The sequence below is a fragment of the Macadamia integrifolia genome, unplaced genomic scaffold, assembly GCF_013358625.1.
Source record: "Macadamia integrifolia cultivar HAES 741 unplaced genomic scaffold, SCU_Mint_v3 scaffold3529, whole genome shotgun sequence".
NCBI classification, from domain to species: domain Eukaryota; kingdom Viridiplantae; phylum Streptophyta; class Magnoliopsida; order Proteales; family Proteaceae; genus Macadamia; species Macadamia integrifolia.
The window spans coordinates 2,467-8,458 of NW_024869579.1; the positions used below are offsets into that span (position 1 = coordinate 2,467).

At 35.2% G+C, this 5,992-nt stretch overlaps 1 long non-coding RNA gene across 1 annotated transcript; it reads left to right on the forward strand.

Annotated features, from left to right (window-relative positions):
• The first annotated feature begins 1,414 nt into the window (after positions 1 to 1,414).
• On the forward strand, positions 1,415 to 2,781 carry LOC122068192. Its single transcript, XR_006137002.1, has 2 exons — positions 1,415 to 1,551; positions 1,666 to 2,781. It is a non-coding gene; the product is annotated as an uncharacterized LOC122068192 (long non-coding RNA).
• Positions 2,782 to 5,992: the final 3,211 nt, after the last annotated feature.

Genomic DNA, 5,992 nt, shown 5'->3' on the forward strand with positions numbered 1-5,992 from the left:
AAATACACAACCATTGACCTTCTAACTTGTATATAATTAGGCTTACCTAGAAAAATATTTATTGAAATTGTCATACAGAACAAGTGCTAGTCCAATATGCTTACAGTCCATTGTCCTTGATTAACAATTTCCTCCGGCACCTAAATATCTACCATATGGCAGATGAGGTGAAGCCAGATTTTTGGGCAGGTAGGGTGAAGATCTCTTCCTTATATGTCAAGTTTGTGGCTCATTGGATTTAACTAGGTGGCAGAATCAGACTTTAAATGTATATTAAAATATATTTTTTTCGTGCAAATTGTAAAAACAAATAAATACTACAAATAGAAGAGAATTTTCTTTTATACGATTGGCTGTATGATTCAATTTAGCTATGAAATTTTAATAAATGGTTGATCGAAACAATACTCTTGTTATGCATGGATTGGAATTACCACATCACAGTTTCCATGTGAGCAAAAAACTGACATGACAAAATTGTTGTCTCTAGTGATATTGATATCCTAACGCATCACCTTGATAAAAGGGAATGGCATCAATTATTTGACAGTGGATTTAAGATTAACTTTTGTTTGATTGTAGCGATAACACCAGGGGTTGGGTTTTCTCCACAATTTATGGACATGTATATCATTGGTGATTAGTTTTTTTTTTTTTTCAATAAATTTTACCACGGATAAGCTATACACAAAGACCTAAGCCAAGTAAGAAAATGGAATGAGAAGGACACACAATTAAGGGGTAATTTTGGCATTTAAAAATTTGAATGCTGAGGGGTGCAGTTGTTTCAAAGGATTTTTCTTTAAACCTTGGTCGTAAAAGAGAATTTTTACATTTTCTCACACTTTGTTTGGTGCAAGGTAAATTAAAGAGAAGGTAAGTCAAGTTTTTTTCAAACCTAAAAAAGAAACTGTTGTAATCACTACTGATTACCTCATGTGACTATGTCCCTAACTCCAAATTATTCCATATTCGATTATCAAATTTTACTTTACATAGTATCCACATCTTCTACAAAAAAAAAATAATAATAATAATAAAAATAAAAAAATAAAAAAATAAAAAAATAAAAAAAATAAAAAAAAAATAAAAAAATAAAAAAAGAAGAGTATCCACATCCATTTAGTTAGAAAAGTAAACTAAAAATTACACGTGAAATGTATCATTAGTATATATAGTAAGAAATTTAAGCAATTTTACAATCATATAGGGTAAAAACAATTACAAAAATTTCTTTTTTAGGTTTGAAAATTTTCACTTCCATTCCCTTCAATTTCCCTTGCAACCAAACTAAATACCATAGAGAAAATTAGGAAATCAGGTGTATGCTTAGCCGTTTAGGGGATTGACCACAACTTCCCCCTTTTTTTATTTTTTCCCAACAGAAAATTTTTTCCTATAACTTTAAACACCCCTCTCCAGTCTCTACACAACAAACCCAACACATTTCTGCAAAGGCAAAGGCCAACTCATTCCATTCTCTGTTTCAGTTCCACCATGACACATTCCATTCTATTGCTTGGACTTCTGGTAGTAGCAGCACACTTTAGTGTAAGAAAAATGATGCTTTTCTATTTTCCATTTTCCATTCATTTCAACTTGATTATTGTTTGCTCATGTTTTACGTTTCTTATTTAGTTGTTATCTTTTTTCCATGAGTCATAGGGTTCTTAAGCTGAAAATGCCTTCACGCATTATTGGGAAGAGCATATTAGTCTTCCACACCCTCCACACTGGTTAGCTGCAAAGGCTTCTTCACTAACCCAACATCAAGAGGCGGTGTATATGAAACTTATAGAGAAAAATCAATTGTCTTCCCACTTGCGTTTGTTCTGTAAGCAAGCTAATGTTGCTTGTTCTACAAACGCATTGGTGAATAACACAACTGGTAGCACAACCTTGCCACCAATAGCCCAATGGAATGAAGCCAAACTGAAATATCATTATCCAAATGAAATACCCCTTTCAGTTGCTAGACAAGGGGGATTGCCATATTTTCGGAAGTCCATGGTGAAACAGGGAAGTGTCATACTTGTCCCTGATTTAAGGGATACGATGTCATATAAATCATTCTTGCCACGATCTCTGGCAACAAAAATCCCATTTTCCTTTGCCCATTTCATGGGATTGAAGAAGTTTTTTTGGTGTAGAAGATGAATCAAATATGGAGGAATGTATTCAAGGCACTCTCAAGATATGTGAGGAGAACCCCATTCGTGGTGAGAAGAGCACTTGTGTAACTTCTGCAGAGGATCTTATCGATTTTGTTGTCAAAGAATTAGGGCACTATCTACGCATATGGAGTACTGAGAGCATCGAAGGATCTTATGAGAATGTCACAATTGGAGCTGTAAAACTTGTATATGGAAATCTCTTTGAATCACCGGCCTTATGTCATAGCCAACCATTCATATTTCAAGTATATTATTGTCATGTCTTACATAAAGTAAAAGTTTATGTAGTTGATATACATGCTCGGAATAAAGTGAATCATGCGATCATGGCTTGCCACTATGACACATCAACTTGGAATCCAAATCATCTTGCTTTCAAGTTGCTAGGTTTTGGCCCAGGACAAATTGAAGTCTGCCATTGGATAAATGAGAATGGAATAGTCTGGGCAAAAACTCTAGGTTGAGAAGAAATTGAAGATTTGAATATCTTCTAGTCTCTTATTTATGTTACATATAAATGCTTATGCATATCAAAGATAAATAATGACCTATTATGGCTTACTTATTATGTCTTTCAATCAAGTTTCAATATAATTTTGTTATTCAATTCTCTAGCATAGCAGATAATAACTTGGAATCGAAAGAACAGCAGTTCCAATACACCCTGCTGCATGTATCCCTTAATGAAATTATCTTTTCAGCTCTTTTTCTTTTTCTTTTTCTCTTTGTTAAGAAAAAAACTTCATGTAAAGGTTAAACAAGGGTAATCTAAAATTAAGAAAATGGTAATAACAGGAAACACTTTAAGGGTTTTTGAGTTTGCAAAAAAAGAAAAATAAAAAGGAAAAAAGAGAGGAATTGGGAGGTCATTTAAAAGATTCACATTGGCAATCATGTGAGTAGTGTGATGGGAAGTATGATAATTTAAACAAGGGTACGGTACTCTTAAGATTAGGCAGATGATGGCTTGCATGTCATTCATATAGTTAGTAAGTTTAGAAAAGCAAAAGTTAGGTACAAGTTTAGGGAAAAAATTTGACTGCAACCCGTAGTTGCAACCCTTTGTTAGCAGCCAAAGAAATGGAATAATTTACTTCTCCTTAGGGTTCACAAATACCCTCCTAGGTTATAGTATTTTCCAAAATACCCTTTTAGATTCTATTTCTTTGGTTGCCACAGGGGTTGCAGCTACTTGGCTGCAACTCGGGCAACAACTAAATTTCGTCCCAAGTTTGGGGGTGTTTGAATAGCCTGCCATGCCATATTCACATTGGGCTATAATTGCCAGTATGATAATTTAGACAAGGGTACTCTAAGATTAGGAAAATGGTGTATTTTGCATGTCTTAGTAATAAATGTAGTTAGCAAGTTCAAGGAAAAGCAAAAGTTAGGTACAAGAAATGTCTGGGGTATTTGAATTAACTACAATGTCGTATTCATATGGCAACAAGATTGAATATAGAGAAGAAGAAGAAAAAAAAAAAAAAAAAGAATAAAAGACTACTACTAATTATAGTAAGATTGTCATGTCAAGTCTAGTTTAATAGAAAATGATCCTGGAGGCTCACCAAGGGCCCGTTTGATAACGTTTCAAGAAACGTGTTTCTGTGTCCAGAAATGGCAGAAACGGAACAAAAAGAGTTTGATAAAACTATTTCGTTTCATTTGTTTTCAGAAATAGAAATTGAAATTTCTACCTATTTATAGTTCAAGAAATGACCCAGGCGAAACAAGTTCTACTTATCAACTCGCCGTTTTTGAAAACGACTCGTGGCCATTCTTTCACTGGTTACTATCGACTTCCAGAAACATGACTTATCAAACACCTTCAATTAGTTTCTGTTTCTAGAAATGGAAATTTATGTTTTTGTCATTTCTTGAAATAGAAACGGTAGAAATGTTATCAAACAAGCCCCTAATTTTGCCATGTTATTAGATCATTTGAATGTGGCAATCACAAATCCCTCAGTTGGATATCTAAAGAATGGTCTAGACTCTAGGATGCTACTTATCAAAATTTTACTCAAATTCAATTACCACTTGTCCACCCTCCCATTGTAAACTTGTAATTTATTGGTGAAATCGAGCATTGCCATGCACCCTTTTGGTGCTTTAGAATTTTTAGAGCTTTATTTTTCCATTTTGCTAACTCTGAATTGTTCGAAACTTAATTTGTGTAAGAAACCTTGGGATTTACTTGTATGGGTTCACTTATGTGGGATGCCACCTATCTGGCTTCTTCTATGGGCTAAGTGCCAAGTCGGAAAAAACATGCAGATTAGTTGCCTAAATGCGTTTTCTTGTCAAGTGGTTCCACTGCCTAGCACACTAGTAGCAGCATCGGTTAGTTGAAGCTGATGATTGGGGGGTTTGAGGATTGATTCCAACCACATACAAGTGTGTGTTGGTGTGTGTTCCCCCCTATGAGTAGACTGCCTATTGGCCCTGCAGTCCCCAATAAGGAGTGTTGTAGGATAGATTAGCACAAAACAAAAAAAAAAAAAAGAATGCTCGTATTCATATACTACACCTGAAGAAGGTTGATAAAGGTCGGACCAAATTAAAAAAAGAAAAAAGGAAAAAATGTAAAATGTAAGAAGAGAAAAAGCCATAGCCAGAAGAACAAAGGAACATTTAGTGTTATTGCACAAAAAAAAGAGTTGGAGATGCTTACAAGGTTATATGATTGCAGATCAAAGTCCTGCGGACAAATTAGCCAAGCATGCTACTACTACTTGCACTTCAAAGATTTGGAATTCTTTTCCATTTTTTATAACTTATGAGCTTGATTCGGACCTTCAACATAGGTCTAGATTTCGATTTATGCAATTTATTTTGTCTTCCTTGCTTTGTGTTCCTTTTCTACTAATTGTAATTTTCCATTTGATGATTATTAATATACTTTTGAGACCGGGTCGTAATCCTAAATTTAGTAATCATAGCAGCTAATTAAAGACGTTTAGTGCCATTACCAAGAAGTAGTCATTCCCCTTAAATAAGGTAGGCAGTTGCGAGCCGCTGCACAACTTGTGACGGCAACAGACTTGAATAAATGAACGAACAAGCAAATAGCAGATTTTGACAGAATTGAGGCACAAGTCAGAACTTTGCTAACTGCTGTCCTAGTGATGTGGGCTTATAGTTTATACGACTGAATTTTCCATTTTACATGAGAGAAATTTGTGTAAATGATCCCAAGCAGTGGGAGTATTTTGGAAGTGCAGAAAAACCTTCCATACCAAAGAATTAAAACTACTACCGAAAAAGGAGCGGGCGGGGTGAATGAACCTTTCCTGCAGCGGATCCACCACTCCCCTATTTCTCAGGAAGTAGGCGCTTGCTCCTGAGGACTCGGACCGCAACTTTCCTATTTCTAACAAGTCAGAAGTGATGAGGCAAATTCATACACGCCCAGCCGCATATTTCCTCCCTAACTTAGACGTCCCTCTGCTCACCTATAAACATCAAGCCGCAAGGCGCTTCCCATGGCTTACGCTATCAGCAGAGGTACAGGGGAAATTTTTTTGGTTAAGTGCGCGAAGAAACTGAAATAATTTGAAGCTTCTTCATGAAGGTGCGTACCTCTCTCTCTCTCTCCAGATAATCCATGTGGGATATTGGGATTCCTGTTTTCCTTTTCTTCTTGACGTGATTTTTCCTACTTTGTTTTCTATTTTTACTGACTTCTCTCCCTTTGTTGGTATGTTTTCTGCCCTGTTTTATCATCGTTTTGAACTGTTGTTTTTACTGTATAAAATATTTTTTAATTTCTTAGTTGTTTTTATCTTGTTTTAAATTGTTTTCATGGTTTTAATCTC